Source organism: Arachis ipaensis, chromosome B6 (assembly GCF_059453495.1).
Source record: "Arachis ipaensis isolate K30076 ecotype BB chromosome B6, ASM5945349v1, whole genome shotgun sequence".
NCBI classification, from domain to species: Eukaryota; Viridiplantae; Streptophyta; class Magnoliopsida; order Fabales; family Fabaceae; genus Arachis; species Arachis ipaensis.
In genome coordinates, this window is record NC_142441.1 from 98,703,331 (window position 1) to 98,729,291 (window position 25,961).

Below are 25,961 nucleotides of genomic sequence, written 5' to 3' on the forward strand. Positions count from 1 at the left end.
CTTTCCTACTGTCTTCATTGAATCATTCATACTCCTTTCCATGGCAAGCTGTATGTTGGGGGATCACCGTTGTCAATGGCTACCATCCGTCCTCTCAGTGAAAATGGTCCATCTGCGCTGTCACCGCAGGGCTAATCATCTGTCGGTTCTCGATCATGTTGGAATAGGATCCATTGATCCTTTTGCGTCTGTCACTACGCCCAACACTCGCGAGTTTGAAGCTCGTCACAGTCATCCCTTCCCAGATCCTACTCGGAATACCACAAACAAGGTTTAGACTTTCCGGATCTCAGGAATGGCCGCCAATAATTCTAGCCTATACCATGAAGACTCTGATCGTGAACCAGGAGGCTAAGAGATACACACTCAAGCTATTGCAGATAGAACAGAAGTGGTTGTCAGGCACGCGTTCATAGGTGAGAATGATGATGAGTGTCACGGATCATCACATTCAACAGGTTGAAGTGCGAGTGAATATCTTGGAATAAGAATAAGCTTGAATTGAATATAAAAACAATAGTACTTTGCATTAATTTACGAAGAACAGCAGAGCTCCACACCTTAATCTATGGGGTGTAGAAACTCCACCGTTGAAAGTACATAAGTGATGAAGGTCCAGGCATGGCCGAATGGCCAGCCCCCTAAACGTGATCAAGAGATCAAAAGTGATACAAAGATAGTCTCAAAAATGATCAAAAGATGTGAAATAAATCACTAAAAGTAGTTTTTATACTAAACTAGTAACTAGGGTTTACAGAAATGAGTAAATGATGCAAAAATCTACTTCCGGGGCCCACTTGGTGTGTGCTTGGGCTGAGAATTGAGCTTTATACGTGTAGAGACTTCTCTTGGAGTTAAACGCCAGGTTGCAGCCTATTTGTGGTGTTTAACTCTGGTTTGTAACCTGTTTCTGGCGTTTAACTTCATAATAGGGCAGGAAGTTGGCGTTTGAATGCCAGTTTTTGTCATCAAAATTTGAGCAAAGTATGGACTATTATATATTTCTGGAAAGCCTTGGATGTCTACTTTCCAACGCAATTGAGAGCGCACCAATTAGGTTTCTGTAGCTCCAAAAAATTCACTTCGAGTGCAGGGAGGTCAGAATCCAACAGCATCTGCAGTCCTTTTTCAGCCTCTGAATCAGATTTTTGCTCAGGTCCCTCAATTTCAGCCAGAAAATACCTGAAATTACAGAAAAATACACAAACTTATAGTAAAGTCCAGAAATGTGAATTTTGCATAAAAACTAATAAAAACATAGTAAAAACTAACTAAATTATACTAAAAATACCTAAAAACAATGCCAAAAAGCGTATAAATTATCCGCTCATCACACACCCAAACAATGTCACATAGATGCATATGATGAATGTATGTCCTAGTGGCTAATGAGTCTCATCTATCGGTTATAAAGCCAGCCCGACAAGTCCTGGTAGCTAACCATTGGACTGTCCCTCTGTCGTGCATCCCCAACTCAAGTTATTCACATCCAACACCCTCACTTGTGTATATTCACGGGGGCGAGCACTTACGACATAGGGTCAGCAGAGTATCGAGTCTCAACCTGGAGCACGTGTTGGCTAGCCATTGCTTCTACCCAAGGAAACTCGTATCTCAAATAATTGGAAGTGCAACAAACACTTTATCAATTCAATAACCATTCATATTCATACTCGGCCATCCGGCTCATAACATATTCCACAACCAGCCATGATTCATTATCATATACAGCCATTTCGGCTCATAACATATTCCACAAACAGTCATAATTTATTATCATATACAGTCATTCCGGCTCATAACATAATAGCACTTCCACCATCCAACATCATAAAACTCATAAAATCATCATTCAAGCCATAAATCACTTTTCTCAAAGCACTTTCCTTTGAAAATCAAATTCAATTAATCTCAGTCTTAACTTCAAAATCCGCATTCTCAAATCACTTCTAGCTTATAAGCCATCTTTCTCAAAAGAAATTTCCTCTTTCAAAACAAGCCACATTCCCACAACATCCTTTTAAAACTTCCAAACAATTCGGCAACTAGGCCAAATTAAAAATCTCTTATGAAAGCTCCAAAAATTAATCATCCAAAACTGAATTTGGTAATAGAAATTTCTCAGTAGAGTCTCAAGACTCTAGGGAAGGACAACCTATCTCAATTTCTTAAAAATTCATTGAAACTCTTAAAATCGTAGATTCTTGGTTTAAGTAAATAAAAATAGAGTTTATTATAAAACCAGATCATATAAAGTCACAAGTTCCAACCCAATCCAAAGCCAATTCCCTTGAAACAGAACTGATTCATTTAAATCAAAACCACTTTCAGGTTCTTCCTTAAAACCAATTCTCTGACTTCTTCCAAAATGTCACAAACGCAATTATTTAATCAAGAATCCAATTTCCTTCAAAATCACTAAAAGCTCCTCTGAACAAAATCCTTAAGTCTCACTAAAAGCATAAGCCCTGTTTATATTAAAAATCAATATTAGAACATAGAACTTTTCTTCAGTGATTCAAAATGGTAAAGTAATTCCTTTCTAAGTAAATCGAACTCAAGACATAAAGTTTTCTCAAATAAATGAAACTCGAAAACATAACTATTTTCTTAATAAATCAAATAATACAATTTCTCAAATCCCAAGCCTTTCTAAATAACTTTTCAAAAAAAGTTTAAGGTTTTTATAGAAATTTTGGCAGCACCTCCCCTAAAACATGGACTTTGCCACCCTTTCTGGGTCCCAACCAAACCATTCCACAACCCCTTTCACGAGTTCAAAACCAAATCAATTTCAAATCAGACCGATTCCGAAAATTCATATCATTCTCATCTTTCAAGAAAACAAATTCGGACTCAATTCCTTTACAACAGATTAAACTTGATTTCAACAACTTTTTAAGAAACAATTTTAAAGAAGCACTTCAATAATAGTCTGCTTTACAAAACCGAATTATAATCCAGTCGCACAAGCATTCATATTCATCCAAGACAACCAACATCACATAAGACTTATACAATCACTCAAGGCTATAATTTTACCACATAATATCCATATATAATAATTTCAGTATATAAAATATGTTTTTTCTGAAAAGGCCCTTACCTCAATACGCAAAATCACAGCCCAAACGCCTCGCAGAATTCTTTTCGTCTCGACCCAAAATCAATGGCAGCTTCAAAGCACAGCCCCACACATTTTCGCAGCAGCATAAACAGCTCTAAGTCACAACAAGTAACCTCGGTTACTAAATCCTAAGAACATTAACATCGTAAAGGCTTTAATATACGTGCAGAACAGCGGGACTTTCGAAATAGAAATACTTACTGAACTTGCAAAATGAAACAGTGGCGGGCTCTGAACCAGCTTGGCAGTGGCCCCGGCAGCCACCTCAAGAGGCGGCGGCGACCGGACTTTGGCGATGGTGACTGAAACCTACAAACAGAGACGATAAAGTTTTCCAGAATCTTTAACAAATGAAGACCAACTCAAAAACCCTTACCGGTAGAGTTTTTTGGCGACAGCATTGGGGTTCCGGGCAGCAGAAGCGGCCAGAAGCTTCGGCGGTGGTCCTGGAAGTCACAGAGCTGTTTTCAGCGGCCAAAGGTGTAGCAACCATGGCATCAACGGTAGTGGGACTCCAATGGTAGCAGAAACAACCCTAGTCACAGTACCGCTTCACGCGCTCCTCTCTCACAAGCAGCAGCAACAACTGGCGTCTTCGGTGATGACGGAGGCACGACGGCGGTGCTCCCCCTCCGACGCGGCTTGATGGCGACACTAAGGCTACCTTCAAAGCAGCGACGGCGGCGACCTCATGGCAACAGAGTGCGACGAATTTGGTAGCATAGGCGACGACTGGGCAGCGTGATTTCCTCCTTCACAGCCCTCTCTCTCGCCTTAGCTCTGATTCGCAGTGGAGGTGGCTTCACGGGCAACATCAGCAGTCTCCCCTCATCCTCGCGACGGTGGTGCGAGGGTCCCAAGCATCGCGGCGGCAGCGAGCTAGGCGACTCCTTCCTCCCCTGCATGCGATCTCTCCTCCAGCACGTGGCTATGGTTCGCAGCTTCCTCTCCTTCAATGGCAACACGACGGCACGGAAGAGTGAGAGTGGGAAAAATTAGGGTTAGAATTTAATTTTGGAAAAAAAAATGAAAATTAGGGATTTTATGGCTAATGTGGGTAATTTGGTAAAATTGGAGGGTGGAGTAGTAAATTAATAAAATTGGGACATAAAATATTAATTTGAACTCTAATTAAAATCTTTAAAAAATACTTAAAATATCATTTGTTATACTAAAATATTATTTAATTTAAAATCAAATACTTTAGTCGAAATTATAAGATAATAAGATTAATTTTCTTTATTTCTAAAACTTAAAGTATCGAATTATAAAAATATTAACTATTTGAATTCAATCATATAAAATTCTCATTATTTCATAACTACTAACGTTATAATTTAAATATAGAAAATAACTCAATAATTATAAAATTGAAGAAGGATCTTAATTTATTTCAAATTCGATTATTTGAAAATTTACTTCAATAATCTTTAATAACATGATTTCTGAAATTCAACTGTAGATAAATATATGATTTGAAATTAATTCATAATAAGACTTTTCAAAAGTTCTGGGTCTTACATTGCTACCCACCTTATAAAAATTTTCTTCCTCGAAATTGATGCAAAATGAAAGAGATTTCATAACACTTCACTTTTGAACACATTTTAGGAAGAAGAAAAAATATCTCAACATATAGAAATATATACAGTTTTCAAATACTTGGATTGTCATATGATATAAGGATACAAAGATAGAAGCGTGATTGCAAAGCAAAAGTTACAAGATAGGCTCAATGCAAATGATGACATGGTTCAAACATGTGATAGTAAAGCAAGGCATCAAGGCTATATAACAGGATGGGGTTAAAATGACGTGCTTAATATCCACACACTAATCTCGTACCAACCTCAAAGCTTCGACTTCCCAACTCCATCAATCACGTTATAACTCCATAGCTGATCATAAGCCTAACAGTTGCAAACCCGTTCACAAGGAACAATGTAAAACCCGGTTAATTAATGGCTAAATAACCCATAAATTAAAATATATTCTAGAAAGTGAAAAATGATATTTTTATGGTTTAATATGATAGAGAAAATTAAAATGAGAATTTCGACACTAATTTTAAAGAATTTGCCCCGAGATTGGGCCAAACAGACTGAACCGGTTGAACTGGACCCAAAATGGGCCCAAGGCCCAACCCAACTCAGCATAAAACACTTAAAAGAACCCCCTCTCTCCTCTCTTAATCATCAAACACGCTGAATGCAGCAATGGGAGGGGAGAAGAAGGAGCAAACCCTAACCTCATCTTCAAACCTTGATAACTTTTGATCCGGAGCTCCGATTGACGAGCCGTTTGCGGCCACGCATCGGGCTTGTCGAGCTCTTCAATTCTACCTAAACAAAACAGTAAGTAAATTGCGTTTGCCTAGCTCCATTTCTGCAGGTATATGAATTTTGGATTCAAAGTTTGAGGAACTCAATTCCTTGATGATTTTCATGTTTTAGGGGTCCACTAGACTTGATTTATTGTCGGTATTGCTCAAGGATTAGTGGGTAAAGGTAAGAGATCTCAAACCCTAATAGAATTTTTGAATTTAGGCATTTGGATATTGATTTGTTATGTTTGGATGTGGTAATTGTGGTTTAGGTAGTGTGTATGTGAATGTTGATGCTTGTTGAAGCTTGTTGGTGATTTTGGAAGCTTGGAAGTGGAGTTGTGAGGCTGGAAATCTGAGCTTGGTAGTGTTGGAACCCCAAGGGCTTGAAGAAAAGTGAAATTAAAAGTATTCCGGGTTGAGCGGGGAATCGGCCAAGGTATGGTTTAGGTTTCGCGCGTTTAATATTTAAGGTGTTGTGAAAACTTAGGCTAGAGAACCATAAGTTAAGTTGAAAAGATTGGATGCACTAAATGATTAGCTTCATGATGACATTGGATAGATTTATGATTGAGTTTGAATTAGGATTTATGAGCATGAGTAGTTGAAGTTATTGAATATATGTTATTGAAATTGAGCTTGTGTTGGAATCTATGAGCATGAATGGTTGGTATTGTTGAGTATGTGTTCTTGGACTTATTAATGATGGCTTGATGTCGGTATATGTTAATGAAATTGATGGTTATGGCTTGTTTAATTGGTTGAAGTTGATTTATGATTGGCTATGTATGAATGAAGGGAATGGGTTAATGAATTTTTAAAATAGAATATTATGGTTGAAAGAGGTGGATTGTTGAATAATATATGAGTTTTATGAATTGATGTGAATATTTAAGTGTTGGAAGATAGTCTCAATGAGATGGAGTTTGTTGTGTACTAAATCTGCAGGTTATATTGGTAAGGAATGTAGTTTTGGTAAGAAAATGAGGTTTGACAAAATTTGGTAAAAAGTGATTTTTAATGAACTTTGACAGTCCATAACTTGCTCTTTAAATTTTGAATACAAATGAGGTTTGCTCTACATTAAAGTGTGTTTAATAAGCTTGAGATTGATATAAAGTTTGAGAAAAACAGAATTTTGTAGAGGAAGTTATGGACGACGAAAATCGGTATATAAAACTGTGATGCATGTGTTGAAAACTGGTTTATAGCAGCTTTTTGGGCATTTTGCCTTTTTTTTTTAAAACGCCCACCCACGCGTACACGTGGCTCACGCGTACGCGTGGTGTGGAATTTTGGTGACGCATGCGCGAGAAGCATGCATACGCGTGTTTGTATATTCACGAGTACGCATGACTCACGCGTACGTGTGACTTGATGTACGCTCCACGCGTGCGCGTGGCCTACGCGTACGCGTGGATGCTGCCTGCTGCAAAAACCAGTTTTGACTATTTTAAGCCAAATTTTCACTTCTAAACCTCGATTTTCTTCCTTTTTTAGGCTTAAAGTGTAGTTCTAAGTCTTGTAGATAAGCGAAGTTAGGAAAATAGGATAACTTGAGGGTGAAAGTAAGAGGTAAATGATGGCGTATCTGAAGACGATAAGAGTATTAAAGGAGTTTAATACCACGGCTTGATAAATGATGATATATTGATTATAAATATGAAATGGCTTACGAATGATATATGAGATACGAGTTTCCCTGGGTTACAGAATCGTGGCTCTGGCTTGCCAGCACGTGTTCCAGGTTGAATATCGACACTCTGTTGACCCTACGTCGTAAGGGTGACCGGACACGTATAAATTTCCGGTATGGATAACCCCATTGAGTGATTATATGATAAATGAATGTGAACTCTATGCATAGATTCTTGGGGATGCGCGACGGGGGACAGTCTAAGGTTTTCGGACTTGTCGGGCTGACTGGATAACCGACAGATGGGCCCCATCAGCCATAGGACAGGCATGCATCATGTGCATTTGTTTGTTTTGATTGCTATGCATTTCCTGAATTTTCCTAACTGTATATATACATCCTGCTACCTGCTATACTTGCTACTTGGACTATCTGCCTATTACTTATGCGTGATTTTGTCTGGTTGCTTGTCTTTGCTGAATTACGGATGACGGAGGAACGAAGGAATGGTTAAATGGTTTGATGTTAGGTTAGGTTTAAGATTGAGTGAGTTTAGGCAGGTTTAGTATACCTACCCCTATTTATGGCTTCTGTTTAGAAATTAAGTTTTACAATTGTATGACGGAGTTCTAGGATTGCCTCTGGCATTCCCAGGACCTTATTTATTATGCGCGTGGCACCTTTACCGTGCTGAGAACCTCCGGTTCTCATCCCATACTGTGTTGTTGTTTTTAGATGCAGGTCAAGAGGCTCCTCGCTAGGCGTCTGGATCTTTGAAGCGGAGTAGCACCTGGGTGTAATTGGGTTTCCTGTTGTATATGTGTGTGTGTGTGTGTGTGTGTGTGTGTGTGTGTGTGTGTGTGTGCTTAGCTTACTCTCCAAGATACTTGATTATTCTGCTCCTCATAGAGGTTACAGGTGAGCTAGGGTCCTTTTTATGTATTTTGGGTGTTTGGGATACTTATGTATATATATGTAAATATTCTCCAGACAGCCTTGGCTTCGCAGGCTGAGTCAAGAGCTAGATATGCTGTATTATTGGCCTTCTTTTCCTCTTTCGCTCTATCATATCTATAACCACTAGGTTTCTTAGCACGCAAGGAATTCCGTTTCTTGAGCGTTGCGTTTTTTTTATTTTACAAATTTTGTTTTACCCATTTTTCAAGGCTCCTAATATATTTTATCCTTTGTTATGTATTATTATATATTTTATTTTAGAGGTCGTAACGCCTCGCCACCTCTGTTTTATATCCTAGGTGTAAAGCTCTGTGTGGTAGGGTGTTACAAACAAAACACCCACAACTCATAACGTGGCACACCTACCGCTTCACCTTCCATATACACATATCACGTCTTAAAGAACTAACGCATTGCATTACTACATCTACAGGTCGTATGTGACATCAAAACAATTCTCGAGTCTACTCAAAAGGATACAAGATTTTAGAAAGGAGAGACAAATGTCAAAGATAATACTCATAGATTTGAAAGAATGTATGCAATTCCAGGTAAACAAAGATGCTCAAGCAATGAAGTTTGCTAGAAATAAATCAATTGACAACTTCAAAGATAACCCTTGGATCAAAGAAATTCAATAGGATCAATAAGAAGAAAAATCAGCGCATTAGTTTGAAACAAATTCAAAATGAGTCGAAGAAGTATGAGGTTTACAGAAAATAATATCTCAAACCCAAGGAAAAGCTCATAGAACTCAAGAGCACAATTAAAAATACTTCCGAATACTTTGTTCATAAAAGAATCGAAAACTTGCGGAAAAATCACTTCGTAGTCTAAAAGAAAAGTTAAGCAACAAACATTCTTCAAGAGAGTAACAAAAGCATAAACGTGGCTTTACTTTAATACAATTTTATGTTGAAGTAGATTATGTAGAGTTTTAGAACAAAATGCACACAAGTTTGGCTAAGAGCTAAAATATTTTCTCAAATATTTTAGAAGGATAGTTAGGTGCACAACTTAACCAAAAGTAGTTCATAAGACTCAGAAGAAAATCAAATGCTTGTTCAAAAATTCTCAAAGTTCATATTCAAACAATCGTGTATAAAAATTATAGCAAGGATGAAAGTGGAAGTTAAACTCTATTTAGAAAAGAAAATCTGAGATAAAAATTTGCTTATAAATTAGTAAAGGAAATAAGTAGTGCGTCACAAACGGGCAAGTTTCTAGTAATTAAGGAAGCTTTTCAAAACTTCATTTAAAATAGCGCATGCCAACTTTAAAACAACTTTGTCAAAAATTGAACAATGGTTTTAATTACAATCAATCAACAGAAAAATTTGCCGTACAATATCCTTAAAGAGAAATCAAAACGTCTTTAAAAAGTTCAAAATGAAATTCCGAGAGTATACTTGAAATCGCCACCTCACAAGAACATTCAAGAAGATTAGAATGTACTAAAAGGGAATCGACTCATCAATAGCAATTTTCGAGAAAGAATCTTCAACTAAGAACTCTGGCAAAAACAATGAGAGGACAAACGATACACGAAATTAAAACAAATCAAGCTGACTCATATAAGGATGAGGTTCACAAGAGAAGGGAAGTTGAGATTGATGGTAGTGCTCACAAGAGGTAGAAGAATCATTAAAACAGAATCAAGTATGACATTCATAGAGGTGGAAAGCCTAAGAAGGAACAAGTCCATTCCTAAGAAGGAAAGATACGAGTCCAATATTTTCAAAGGAACAACAATGGCATAAACAATGTAGTATACTAAACCAATCTCAAATAAAAAATGAATTAGGTGAAGTTTATCAAACGAAAATCAACCGAAATAAAAGCAAAAAATCTTTTCTTTCTAGGATTTTGAAAAATACCTAAATACATAATCAAATAAAGATATGCATTGGAACTATAGTAAAATTATTAGAAAGTCAAATTCTATTTAATGTAAGTGTTGTTCTGTAAACCAATAAAAAGTACAGGCGAGGTATTAGAAATAAATAGTTGTCAAACTGTATAAGAGATTTTTAAAGTTTTATATAGATAAGTGTACATCGAATCAATAGCAATTTTATACTAATTTCAAAATTGGTTGTAATTACTGTCAAATGAGAGAAAAACTAAATCACAATTTCTTTAAGCATAAACTCGGAATGTGGACTTAAAAGACACAGCGCATCAAGACAAGTTCAAAGCTATATCGAAGAATACATGAATCAAGAAGAAGAATCTAAATAGAGTAAGATAGATACAACAAGGATTTTAAACAAGCATATGCAATAATGATCAAACAAGAATGCATATGAATAGAGGAATAGAGTTGAAAAATCAAACTACTTTTCAAAAGAATTAGCGAACAAGAACTTCAAGTTAGGCTATGAAAGAACAAGTCGACTCGAACAGAATTCAAGACACATAACTGAATAACCTCGAGAAATAGTTTCTAACGTTCCCAAAACCCACCAATCGCGTTACCTATTACTCGTATATCGTCTATGACAACCCATTAGTGCTCCCATATACATAATTCACTAGTATTAAGCCGACCAAACTTAATACCAAGAAGTATGCAATGCAAGACTAACAGCGTTAATCAATAGACCATCATGTGCATAAAGCTCTAATTCTCGTCATCCGACAAGACTATTGCATGACAGACACTCAGAGTATGCAATTGAAGCATAGTCAGTCCATTCCTCAGGCTCTACAGGAACGACCGCTCTGATACCATAATGTAACACCCTAACTATCAAAATGTCACGCTTCCGGCTGTGTCACTCTGATAGCTCGGGTATTACAACGACCCTTATAGTACTTAATACTAAAATATGAGCCTATTTAAAACTTTAAACCGCAATACCGCTCCAAAATACTTTTGTTAGGTAACGTACATCCATACATACCATACAACTTACAAAACTCACAAAGAGTACATACATATGTATATATATTAAATAATTTTACAAGCATTAACTAATACAATTCTTATCCCTCTTACAAAATGTATGAAGATAAAGGTGAGAGAGCAATAAATAATAACTAAAGTAATACAAAACATTACGACAACAACTAAATAAACTGTTCGTGACTTCTGCGTCCATATCCTGAAAAGGGAAATTTGTAGGGGGAGTGAGAACATCATCCTCGAAAGGGTTCTCAGTAGAGGGTTTTTGGGAATTACTATAATTGGATACGTGAAGTTAAAACCATTACAATGATTAATAACCACCTTATGCATTTTTTTCAAAAGCAAAGTTTACTATAAAAAGAAAATTTTGAAATCTTTTCTGAAAGAGGAAACTGTTCATTTCTTAAAAATTCAAAAGCCTTTCAAAATGTTTATCTATGCTGAACTGGATTTGTTTTTCATACTTTTCTAAACCAAAAATATCAACCAGATATGGCCTTTGGCCCACTTCATGATCAACCATGGCCCTAGGCCCAAACAATCCAAACACCAACCAGTCACCACAGTCAAACATAATCCCAGTCGCAAGCACAAGTAGAAAAGTTCAAGCACAAACAAGCAATTACTTCAAGTAGAACAATTAGCAGTTAACCACAATTAATCACAAAGGCAAACCAAGTACAATATGCACACCCAAACAATGTCACATAGATGCATATGATGAATGCCTGTCCTAGTGGCTGATGAGTCTCATCTGTCGGTTATAAAGCCAGCCCGACAAGTCCTGGTAGCTAACCATTAGACTGTCCCTCTGTCGTGCATCCCTAACTCGAGTTATTCACAGTCATAATCATAATTCACATCCAACACCCTCACTTGTGTATATTCACGAAAGCGAGCTCATCCGAAACTTTCACAGTGTCCGGCCACACTTACGACATAGGGTCAGCAGAGTATCAAGTCTCAACCTGGAGCATGTGGTGGCTAGCCACTGCTTCTACCCAAGAAAACTCGTATCTCAAATAATTGGAAGTGCAACAAACACTTTATCAATTCAATAACCATTCATATTCATACGCAGCCATCCGGCACATAACATATTCCACAACCAGCCATGATTCATTATCATATACAGCCATTCCGGCTCATAACATATTCCACAAACAGTCATAATTCATTATCATATACAGCCGTTCCGGCTCATAACATAATAGCACTTCCACCATCCAACATCATAAAACTCATAAAATCATCATTCAAGCCATAAATCACTTTTCTCAAAGCACTTTTCTTTGAAAATCAAATTCAATTCATCTCAGTCTTAACTTTAAAATCCGCATTCTCAAATCACTTTAGATTATAAGCCATCTTTCTTAAAAGAAATTTTCTCTTTCAAAACAAGCCACATTTCCACAACATCCTTTTAAAACTTCCAAACAATTCGGCAACTAGGCCAAATTAAAAATCTTTTATGAAAGCTCCAAAAATCAATCATCCAAAACTAAATTTGGTAATAGAAATTTCTCAGCAGAGTCTCAAGACTTTAGGGAAGGACAACCTATCTCAATTTCTTAAAAATTCATTGAAACTCTTAAAATCATAGATTCTTAGTTTAAGTAAATAAAAACAAAGTTTATTATAAAATCGGATCATATAAAGTTACAAGTCCCAACCCAATCCAAAGCCAATTCCCTTGAAACGAAACTGATTCATTTAAATCAAAACCACTTTCAGGTTTCTCCTTAAAACCAATTCTCTGGCTTCTTCCAAAATTTCACAAACACAATTATTTAATCAAGAATCCAATTTCCTTCAAAATCACTAAAAGCTCCTCTGAACAAAATCCTTAAGTCTCACTAAAAGCATAAGCCCTTTTTATATTAAAAATCAATATTAGAACATAGAACTTTTCTTCAGTGATTCAAAATGGTAAAGTAATTCCTTTCTAAGTAAATCGAACTCAAGACATAAAGTTTTCTCAAATAAATGAAACTCGAAAACATAACTATTTTCTTAATAAATCAAATAATACAATTTCTCAAATCCCAAGCCTTTCTAAATAACTTTTCAAACAAAGTCTAAGGTTTTTATAAAAATTTCGGCAGCACCTCCCCTAAAACTTGGACTTTGCCACCCTTTCCAGGTCCCAACCAAACCATTCCACAACCCCTTCCAAGGGTTCAAAACCAAATCAATTTCAAATCAGACCGATTCCAAAAATTCATATCATTCTTTTCTTTCAAGAAAACAAATTCGGACTCAATTCCTTTACAACAGATTAAATTTGATTTTAACAACTTTTTAAGAAACAATTTTAAAGAAGCACTTCAATAACAGTCTGCTTTACATAACCGAATAATAATCCAATCACACAAGCATTCATATTCATCCAGGACAACCAACATCACATAAGACTTATACAATCACTCAAGGCTACAATTTTACCATATAATATCCATATATAATAATTTCAGTATATAAAATATGCTTTTTCTGAAAAGGCCGCTACCTCAATACGCAAAACCACAGCCCAAACGCCTCACAGAGTTCTTTTCGTCTCGACCCAAAATCAACGGCAGCTTCAAAGCACAGCCCCACACATTTTTGCAGCAGCATAAACAGCTCTAAGTTACAACAAGTAACCTCGGTTACTAAATCCTAAGAACATTAACATCGTAAAGGCTTTAATACACTACAAGAAAACCTAATTTAGACGACCATTTGGGGGAAGCGGTCATTCAAAACCGCCGTCGCTGCAATCCCCACATTCTCATACCAGCGGTGAAACACAACCGCCTCTGAAGCACAAATCCAGCGGCGGCCATCACACTCGTTCCATGGCGGTTCATGAATTCGCGCCATTACTTGCTCAGACCGCCTAATTTCTCTTTCCTTCGCACTTCTCGCTAGCTCCACTACCCACTACTATCTGCCATTACCCAAATTTTTCATTCTTCCTAAACCTAGCGCGCCCAGAACCCCAAGTGCAATGAAAAGAAAATCTTCGTCCTAAACGAAAATCTGCAACGACTCATTGATTAGCAAAAGTATACCCATTTGTTTTTGTCCCTGGTAAGTTAATTGTGTTTTTCTTTGTTTTTTTCTGATTCAATTTTATGCTTCTTCTAGTTAACAATCACTGATAGATGATTATCTTATTCTCTAGTTATTTCTCCTTCTTGTTCATCACTCTGAATGCACGAATTTCTCTCCTGGAAGTGCAAATTTCTGCAATTTAAGGTTACTCTGTCTCTTTCTCAACTATTAGGAATTTAGGGGTTTATTGGATATAAATTGTAAAGAAAAATTCGTACTCTGTCTTCTTATTACTTAATTAATTAAAAGACAATCTAGCTTGAAACTAATAATGGGAAATTGTCCGATGAAGTAGTGCGCTTGAAGAACAATTTCTGTGATTTGATTTGTATTCAATCTGTCTAATTTCATTGATGAATTCATTATTGGGATCGGAGTTGCATATTTGATCATATTTTCTGTTTAAGTTAGTTCTCAATTGAGGTCTAAATTATGAAGTAAAATGAGCAACTAAGAGAAGAAGGGAGGGTGTGTTTGTCTATTTGTGAGCAAAGTAAAAATTATACAGAGAACAATAATCATGACAAATAAAAAAAGAAGCAAAATCTGAAATACAAAACACAAGAGGAAATAGACCCAAATCAGATTACAAGTAGAATCTGACTACAATGGAATAATAAAACTCCAAAGAAACCACCACCCATGCATATCAGAGAGGTATTTGAAGTGTTTGATTAATTGGGTTTTGCAGGTTTTGATCTGAAATTGTTATCCTTTCTGGTCTATATTCTTAGCAAAGGGAGCCAAATTGAGTCAAGACCAACTTTGGCACAGGTAATAATTATTACTATTTTTAGATTTGTCAAATTTTGTTGATAAATATTGATAATTAAAGTTAGCAAACATGGATTATTTATTTTATTATGAATGCTAGCCCTGTTTGGTATTGATGTATTCATACTTCTATAGTCAAATAGCTACTGCCAAGTGTCAATACTATCCCTTTGTGTTTGTGTCGTCTTTACTTGGTAAAACTTTGCTAAATTAGAGTTGTACTATAATGTATCTATATTCTTTACTTATCCACACCACTAGTGCTTGATATTAAGGGTCCCAATTTTGTTATTTATTTATCAAACCTGAGAGCCTTGCATTGCATCATGCTGTAATAGGAAATTGTGAGAGATGCTTGAAGAAAATAGTATCCAAACCATGACACAAAAACAAGTGTTAAAAAAAATGAAATGAACATGTGTTATGAGAATTGCCTACAGCCTGATAGCTTCTCTAGTTTATCCCTTCTCTATTTCTATAAATTTAATTTAAAAAAAAAAAGAAAAACTTCATAAGAGATTCATGTCCATGGATGAGATAATAATTTAAGGTAATAATTATCCTTTAAGATAAAAAAAAAAAAGAAAAACTTCACAAAATTATCCTTTAAGATAATAATTTATACTACCATCAACAGTTAAAAACTTCATAAATGGCAAAGATAAGACATTCATGTCCATGGATGAAACATCAATTAATTTTTTTTAGTTTAGTAATGTGACAATATACTTTATACTATACTTTTAAATAGTGATGGCCACAAATAACAAGTTCTAATGACCCTCTAACATTCTTCTAACATGTTAATATCTTAGCTGTTACGTGAATAGTTTCCCACTTACCTTATAATATTTACTCTGGGGTGCTGCTAGTTAGCTAATGTAAAATGTGAACAAGATACAAAGGCAAGGCATGTGCAGCAATAAGTTCCCTAAAAACAAATTAACAGAAGGCTATAAATTAAGCAACAAAACAAATAAAAGAGAATAAAATATTTAATGGAAAAGGAAAGTTGAGCATAGAGACAACTGAGGAATCATGAGAAGACATGTATGGTGCAGCACTGCAGCCAGTGGTGCATGTCCTGGATCACATTGAGGCAGTGGCCAGTGAGGGCTGAGGAGATAGAATATTTAAAGAAAAGAGAGAAATAATGAATAGGTAGTGGACTAATGCGGTCCAAATTCTTAACTCCAAGGAGGTAGAATTGAATACCATAAAAGGAAGCCATAGCACATAGCCCCTAGCCATAATAACATACAACAATATCAACACTATTAAGAGAAAGGAATAAATTTAATTAAACCATATAGTGTTATTGTTACATTACTATATTGTTACATTACTATTCTATTTTTTGTTGATGTCACATGCATCTGCTGCTGTCTTCAGTTGAAACCAAAAAGGTCTTAGGAAAGATTTCAGGATTTAAACTAATTGGCAACTAAAACAACCCAAGAGAAGGAATTGGACATAAGTGCAAGCTAAAGAATAAGTTAACCTGATTTTTTTATTATTACTTTACATGCTCTTCTTTGATTACAAATAAGATGGATGAAATTAGTTCTTTACATAAACTTAAAACATCTGATTTTCTATCCACTACTTCTATTCCATCTTTCTGTTCTGCACTTTTTTTATTGACATTTTACTATATGCTTCAATAGATCATATGATGCAGAGACTCCATGCAGAGAACAATAAGCATTAGTCTATTGAAGCATAGACCATTCAACTTTACATCGCAAATATGACTAAAACAATTAGTATTATGCTAACTACTAAGTTTAATGGAGACATACTCATCAAAGTTGGTTGGTGACGAGGATTACCCTGTTGTTTTTTGTTTTTATAAACTATTTTAATTAGTAATTTTATCAAGTGTTTTTAAAGTATATATTAGTTAAAATTTTTTTTATTTATTATTATATTTGTTAGGAAAAAATTAAAGATTTAGCTAGAGAATACTAGAAATAAAAGAGAAATAGTATTTTTTTATTTTTAAGATTCATTCACTTATTATTTTATTATTATTAAATTGAAGATGAGTGGTACTTAATTGAGAAACAAAGATATAACGTGAACGTGAATAGGGTATTCAGCTGACACATGGTATAATAAGGAATCTCGTCTATCATTACATGTTTGTATAAAGTATTTATAAAAAGAAGAATAACCTGTATCTAATTTGCACCAATCTTTAATGTAAAATTAATTTGCTTACACTGTTTGCATATTAGTATTATTTAAATTTGCAGATAGTTTTGCATTGACATGAACGATGGACTTCCCGGTTACAATTTACATTGTGATTTTAGTTTGATCTGACACGGTCAGTCCACAAATATAAATCAACAACGAACGCAGAGTACATAACACACTTAATAAGAAAAAAAAATAATAATTGAAGCTTACGTGATGACTTGCTGTTCTAATGAATGTGAGTGGTAGCAACATCTGTTGCGTGATGATGATGATAATCTGTTACGGTTGCATCAATCTCAATTACCTTCTCTTCAGCCACAGCAACACCAACTTCTTCTTCAAATTGTTCTTCTCCTACTTTCACTGCTTCACTGCTTTCGTTACTTTCTTTTGTTTTCTTTAAAGGTATCGCATCTTCTTTTGCCGTCTCCTCTTCATTGATTTTCGCTGCTTCTTTAGTTTCCTCTTTCACTATCTCCTCCACTGCATGTTTCTCATTTTCTCATGTTTCTCATATGATTTGAGCTGGTTTTTGGAATTGTATTTTCTATGTGCGTTTGGGAGGATAACAATCCAACCTCTTGTGGGTTTTGCCAATCTACATAGCTACTATCTTTCATCCATGTTAATTCATTTTTCTGAGTCTAATTCTGATTCTTATTTTTTTTATTTTTCTTTCGCAGTGAAGGCTGTGTTTTCTTTGGAAGTAACATACCTACCCCCCATTTTACTTATCTGCTGATTTTTTTTGAAAAACAAGTAAGTAACATCTCTTTTCCTATGATTGGTAGATTAGTATTTTTAGAAAAATATATATTTACATAGTTGTTACTAAATAGTGCACATGGCTTTAAGCCAGAATAATTTACTTTAAAGCTATGGAAGTTCTGGATAAATCGTGGATTAAGAGACCACGAAATTCTCTTGAGTATGCACAAGGTGTCTTAAGATTTATTGAGTTTGCTTTTGCACATCATTCTGCCGATGGAACAATCATATGTCCATGTAATGCATGTGCTTTTAAGAAGTGGCTAACAAGGGACGAGGTGTATGATCATTTGATTTGTACACAATTTCCAATAAGATATACATTTTGGTTTTATCATGGAGAGCGCTCGATAGGAGAAACTAGCAACGTTTCAAGTAGTATTTTTTCATATGTACAACAAAATTCTATGGCCGACGAGCAGCATCCTATGGTCGAGGTTGATTCAATTCGAAACTTAATTAGTGAGGGTCTAGGAGTTGGTGGGAACATCAGAAATGGAACACCCGTAATAGCAAATGAAGTCATTGATGGTGTTGCTCAAGGATCGATGCCTAGTGAATCTCATGAAACTCTTGAAGCGAAAGGGTTTAGCGAACTAATTAAGGATGGAGAAGAGCCGTTATATGAAGGGTGTACAAGATACTCAAAGTTATCTTTTCTATTGAAGTTGTTCCATATCAAGTCCCTCTGTGGAATGACCGACAAGTCTATGAAGATGATTTTAGAACTATTGAGTGACGCATTCCAATATGCGAGGATTCCAAGTTCTTTTTATGAGGCAAAAAAGATCATTTCTAAACTCATTTTGGATTGCACGAAGATACATGCTTGCCCAAACAATTGTATGTTGTATTGGGGCGAAGATGAGAACAGGGAGACATGTAAGGTCTGTAATAGGTCTAGATGGAAGACATATAAGAAAAAAGGTCCATCTGAGCCATCGAGTATTATTGGTAACAAAAAGAAGAAGCATCCGGCAAAAGTTCTTCGTTACTTTCCTTTAAAATCTCGATTGAAAAGATTGTTCTACTCGTCAAAGACTGCTGCTGATATGCGATGGCATGCTACAATTGAGAATAAGAATAACGCAATGAGACATCCAAGAGACTCTGAGGCCTGGAAAAGGTTTGATTTGGAGCACTCTAACTTTGCATCCGATCCACGAAATGTGCGTCTTGCATTAGCTACCGATGGCTTCAATCCACATGGAACTTTGAGTGCGAATCATAGTATTTGGCCTGTCATTCTCATTCCGTATAATACTCCTCCATGGACGTGTATGAAATCGACATCATTCATAATTTCAATGATTATTCCTGGCAAGAAAATGCCAGGAAACAACATAGATGTTTATTTGCAACCTCTAATAAAAGAGTTAAAGGAGTTATGGGTTGAGGGTTGCGATGCATATGATGCTTTAACACAATAAGTCTTTAAGTTGCACGCAGCTTTATTGTGGACAATTAGTGACTTTCCTGGGTTAGGGACTCTTTCTGGGTGGAATACATACACAGGACTTGCTTGCCCTTCTTGCAACTTCGATAACATCCCGCATCGTCTCAATCACAGCAAAAAGTATTGTTTTATGGGTCATCATCGCTTTCTGGATCAGAGACACAAGTTTAGATTAAATACCGTTCAATTTAATGGAAGACAAGAAACAAGGCTTCCACCAAGAACATTATCTGGCAGTGAAATACTTTCACAAGTTGAGTATATTAATGTCACCTTTGGCCGAAGAGAAGAAATAGGAAGAAGTGGTAAAAGATTACGCACTGGTGGAACTGTTGAAGGAGGTGGTACTCAACAATGGAAAAAGAAGAGTATTTTTTTGAGTTGACATATTGGAAGTCTAATTTGCTGCATCACAATCTCGATATGATGCATATTGAGAAAAATGTATGTGACAACGTACTATATACTTTGTTAAATGATAGTTTGAAGTCAAAAGATCACATAAATGCTCGAAGAGACCTTCAAGAAATGGGTATCAAGCCTGATCTGTGGCCAAGGGAAAATGGAAAGTTTCCTCCGGCTATTTATACTCTGAACAAATTGGGTAAGAAGAGATTCTTGACAACTTTGAAAAATGTCACTGTTCCTGATGGTTATGCAAGCAACATATCAAGGTGCATTGACCTAGAGTCTCTTAAGTTGAGTGGGATGCTAAAAAGTCATGATTGTCATATACTTATGGAGCAATTATTACCGTTAGCCATGCGAACAGGTCTGCCTGATGAGGTCTCTGCAGTGCTTATTGAGATGTGTTCATTCTTTAGACAATTATGTGGTAAAGCGTTAAGTGCCCCCTATTTGGAAAAGTTGCAAGATCAAATTGTCCTCACATTATGCCACATGGAAATGTTATTCCCTCCTTCATTCTTCACAGTTATGGTTCACTTGATGGTGCACCTTGTAGAAGAAGCTAAACTTGGAGGCCCTATCCATTATAGATGGATGTACCCTATTGAGAGGTAAAATTATTAGCTTAGATCATTATTTATGACTTTGTTGGATAGTATTTAATCTTCATTCCTGGATAGGTATTTAGGACACTTGAAGTCATATGTACGTAACAAAGCACAACTAGAAGGATCCATAGCGCAAGGATACTTAATGGAAGAAATTCTTACATTTTGCTCCAGATATTTAGAGAACATTGAGACTAGATGGAATCGACCTCGAAGAGTTGATGATGAACCAACCCATGAAGAATCAAATCCTTGGTTAGATACTTTGTTTCCTCAAGTAGGTAAACCAATTGGTGTTTCCTCATATTTCACTTTAACAGCCATCGAGAAGTTACAAGCTCATAGACATGTGTTAACTAATTGCTCCATAGTTGACAAATATCTCCAGTGAGTATTTCATCATGTTTTAATTCAAATAAGTCAGATTTTTTTAATGACCTTTAATCCTAATATTAAGACATCTATAGGGAGTTTAGAAATATTGTACGAAAGCAATTAAGAAGTCGTACAAGGAATACATCAGAGATAGACAAGAAAGTTCATAGAGAGTTTGCAAGTTGGTTCTCTACCCGTGTGAGTCAAATTCTTCCTCTTTGAAGTTATTTTTTAACTCAATTTCCATCATATGAAGTTGATAAAAAATTCGTCATGCTTTCTTAGATTGTTCGAGATCTTGATAAAATTGAAGAATCTAAGAGAACGGTATTTTTTAGTCTTGCCAAAGGGCCGATTGACCAAGCAAGAAGATTTTCTGCATATAATGTCAATGGATACAAGTTTAGGACTGTAGAACGTGAAAAAGGTTTAAAAACTCAAAACAGTGGTATTTTTGGGACATTTGGAACAAGAAGCTACTCCCGCAATAGTGATCCCAACATGAGGTTTGGAGCAGTTCCTTATTATGAAAAGTTAGTCGACATCATTGAACTTAATTATGATGGTATATTCTTTGTAACCTTGTTTAAATGTGAATGGGCTAATACCACAAACCCAAGGGCCATGAAAGTAGATAAGTTAGGTTTTACTTCTATCAACTTTAGTAGATTGATACATACCGGTGAGCATGAGGATGATGAGCCATATATTAAGGCTAACGAAGCTCAAATGGTTTATTACGTGGAGGATGAGAAAGAAAAAGGTTGGAGCATACCAATTCAAGTAAAGCCAAGAGACTTATATGATATAGGCAATGAGGATGAAGACATAATTTATGACAATGTGGGTTATCCATCACAAGATTTGGGACAATTTTTTCAGATAACATTTCACATGTACCATTAGCAAGATCAATTATAGACGAAGAAAGTTTAGAATAATGTAAGTCTTTAGTTGCAAATCATAGAGTGTTATGTATTGTTTTCTTTCATAATTTTATGTTTTATTACATATACTTGATAGTTTGATGTAGTAGTTTCTTGTTTCTTTAGTTGTTAGTTGATTAAATCAAGTACTATTATTTTAGTTTCATTATGTTATTGATATATTAATCTTAATATCTCTTGATACATTGTAGAAATGACTAAGAGAAAGACTATTTCTTCACGTGAGAATACATCTACTCATGAGTTTAATGATTCACCACCCGTTGATCAAAATGAGTCCTCTGAATCTATAGAGCCTGAACCTACTTTATCTACTGGTTCAGAAGTTCCATATGTTCAGTTAGATGTATAAGGAAGAAAGTCCAATAAGTACTGGACAGTTGATTTGGAAGGTATGTTATTAAATTTAGTTCAATTATAGCACTGTATATTTAAATTTCTACAAGGAAGGAAGTATAATAATCTATGGTATACGACTTGAATAATTTGATAGATGCAAACGGAGTGATTAAGGAAGGTCACTTAAGGTTGAAAGATGTGTGGGTGCTGTCTCGTGAGACTAGAATTATAGTGCATTGGAATGAGCATGGCCAACCGATTGGTGAATCTGGTGGACTTTTAGGCTTGTTTTTGGGAGCTGTTGCTGGGAATTTCAAGAACTTTCCTATAAGTTATGAGAAATGGCATTTGGTTCCAACAGAGCCATAAAAAAATGGAGCTTATAGGGATATTATTCAGGTTCTTTTTTTTTTTTAATTACGTAATAATAATTTAATTATCTTCAATACATGCACTCCTATGTTCTGGTATTGTGTCATCCAAGGACAATTTTAGCTGTTATTTATTAATGAAAATAATATAGCTGGCCAAGTCACTAAATGTCCCCTAATCTAAAACTAGTTAGGTTTGTACCAATGTCTTTATCCTGTATTTTTTCTTTTTTTTTTTTCTAATTAGTAAAATAGTATTTTAATATATACATATTCAAACAAGTTTAATTATTCTGTGTACAACTAAAAAGAACCTCTTAAGTTTGATTGACATTGGTGCACTCTAATAGGAGCAAATAAGATATGAAAAAATGTAAAATTATGTAGAAGATAAAAGTAAAAAGAGTTATATTGTTTATGCATAATGTTAGACTTTAGTGCATCCAATGAGGTGTTCTAATATTTATATTTAAATCGGTATCTTTTATTTTGACTAACATTTAAAAGTTTGTTTAGACTTCATAGGAAAAAATATTCCAGTTTAGATTTTTAGAAGTTTTTTGGTCTTTTGTGAGATTTCAGATCAGGTAATTAAGTAAAATGCTCTACGAAGCTGTAAATGAGTTAAAATTAATTAAGGCTGGATATAATATCACATGACCTAACCTATCGTTTTGACATTTTTTTTCTATATAAATTTTTTTTGTCATTTATGTTACTGTTAAACATTTCAATGATTAGTATCAAGTTTTATGATTATCAAGGTTCTAATTAAAAACTCTGGATAATGACTTTATTGGAAATATTTGAACATGAGGTTTATCCATATTAGTTTAGCATTAAGCATGTCCATTTGTAATTTGTTATCTAATTAAATTTTAATTTGTCATGTCTAATTAAATTTTAATTTTTCATTTATAAAATTTTGGAAAAAGAAGAACTAAAATTAAAAACTGAAAATAAAACTGCAAATCAAAGAAGCACTAATTTTTTTTTAAGTTGTCTAATATTATCTAGCTCACACTTATAAATATGTATTGTACATGGGTGATTAGTTTTTGGTCTATACTTCTCAGCACTCCTTGGTGCCATAATTATTTTCTTATGCTGCATGCCTCTTATGGCCATTTTATGCTATTATTTTAGTTGTAAATTACATGTTGTGCATAGCATGAGGATGAGAACATTTTTGTGAATTATGTTTCAGTTTTAGTTATTAATAATTTTACATGTAAGTCTATGTTACAATTATTCAGGTTAATTATTTTTATGATTATACTATGTAAAGATTCTTTAAAGTTGATGATGGACAGCAAAAAAAGTACATACTACAAAATCTCAGCAGGAAGTGGAAAGATGATAGATGCAAATTATTTAATGACAATTATAAGTGGAATCTTACTAGAGAGCAAAATATAGCAGCGTTACCAAAAGGATTTGGAGTCAGCTTGGAGCAATGGGCAACTTTTATTGATTATAGATTAAGGTCCAAAACTCAGGTAATTATATGAGCACACATTCTATATTTCATCTTATATTGACAAGTTACTAATTGAATTTGCATGTTTAGGATATGTGTGAGAAAAATGCAAGTAATCGAGAAAAACAAACAATTTCTCATACACTCGGATCCAAGACGATTGCTAGGAAGAAACACGAGTTGGTTTGTGATTTGAGTCCTTATCAGGATAATGATATGTTATTTAATTTTTACATGCGTTGAAATTGAATTTTCATTTATCGAATTGATAGGAAACTGCTAACAAGAGAGTTTTTACTAGAGCTGAAATGTATCCAATTAGTCATAAGAAGAAGGATGGATCTTTTGTTAATGATGAGGCTAGAGAGAAAAGTGTAAGTATTTTCACTTTATTTTGGCTTTGTTTGTTAATGAGAATGGAGATTATTCTAATGATGATGCATTTCTCAAATTCTTATCATAGGAACAATTAACTTTGCTTCAAGCTAATGAGAGTTCTACTGATGATGCATATGTCAAGTTATTTGGAAAAGAACACCCGGGTCGTGTTAGAGGTGTAGGATTTGGTGTTTGTCCATCCCAAGTCATGAAATCTTCTAATAGTTTCGGAGGGGTATCTTCTTCATGCAATCATGACTTTGATATGGCTAAAGTTCGCTCTATGGAAGTAGAATTACAAGAGAATAAAGCAACAATTTATTTATTACAAGCCCAGGTGACATATTTCATTAATCATTGTATGGGTGGAAAAGTGCCACATGACTTTTCTACAGCTACGAATAATGGGGTAAATATTATATATAGATTTTTTTTCCTGAATCTTTCATTGTGCATGATTTAGTAAAATAATGATTTAGTTATTCTTGTTCATTTTCTTAATTTGTGCAAATGGCTTATGCCTTTTCATGTTAGACTTAAATTATTCAATGGTCTTTCTTTTTATTCTAACATAATTTTATTTATTTTCAATCATAGGTTGTAGACTCTCCAATAGAGACAAGGCCATCTTCTACTATTCCATGAAGTAGCTCTAGAATTTTATGATTGAAGTGACTCAAGACTTTTATTATCAAAGTAGCTCTTTATTTTAGGCTTTTAGCTTAGTTAAATATTAGTAGCAGAATTCTTTTCTAATTTAATTTTAGGATTGCGTTATTTGAATTTACTTTGATATGTAAATATAGGTGTTAAACACTGATTGTTATGGATTTATGATTATGTAAGACTTATTAAATACATATTATATTTTGAAATGCAATGTTCATATTATTTTGGTCAATTTTTGTATTTTACTGAGTTGTAGATTGTAATAGTTGTAGTATTTTTTTTAATTGCGATGGAAGCATTAGGAAGGAGTTTATATATAAAGTTGGTTAATTTTAAAACAAAAATTATGGCGTTTTTGCGGCGGTTTAAACCGCCGCGAAATTCATGGTAAAGATTAATGCCGACATTTTAGCGGCGGTTCCAAACCGCCGTAAATGTCTAACGGTAACTAAAATTTCAAATTTTGCGGCGGTTGCTAAACCGGCGGTTGCTAAACCGGCGGTTGCTAAACCGGCGGTTGCTAAACCGCCGCTATACACCTACTTTGCCTGGTTCACGCGCATAGTGGTGGTTTTAAACCGCCGCGATTCACCGAGTGACACTGGCGGCGGTTATTCCAGTGGTTCTTCAAAACCGCCGCCGCTGCTATGCCGACGGTTGACTTGACCGCGTTTTACTCACCGCCGGGAGCTAATTCTGGCGGCGGTTATAACCGCCGCAACCTCCCAAAATAACCGCCGCCGCTACGCTGTTTTGTTGTAGTGATACACGTGCAGAAAACTAACGCGGGGCTTTCGAAACAGAAATACTTACTGAACTAGCGAAACAAAACAGTGGCGGGCTCTGAACCAGCTTGGCAGCGGCCCTGGCAGCCACCTCAAGCGACAGCGGCGACCGGACTCCGGCGATAGTGACTGAAACCCACATACAGAGATGATAAAGTTTTTCGGAATCTTAAACGAATGAAAACCAACTCAAAAACCCTTACAAACAGAGTTTTTCGGCGACGATAGTGGGGTTCTGGGCGACAGAAGTGACCAGAAGCTTCGGCGGTGGTCCCGGAAGTCACAGAACTATTTCCAACGGCCAGAGGTGCAGCGGCCATGGCATCAACGGCAGCGGGACTCCAATGG

At 35.3% G+C, this 25,961-nt stretch overlaps 1 pseudogene; it reads left to right on the plus strand.

Annotated features, from left to right (window-relative positions):
- The first annotated feature begins 17,907 nt into the window (after positions 1–17,907).
- Positions 17,908–25,004, plus strand: LOC110263775 (uncharacterized; annotated as a pseudogene).
- Positions 25,005–25,961: the final 957 nt, after the last annotated feature.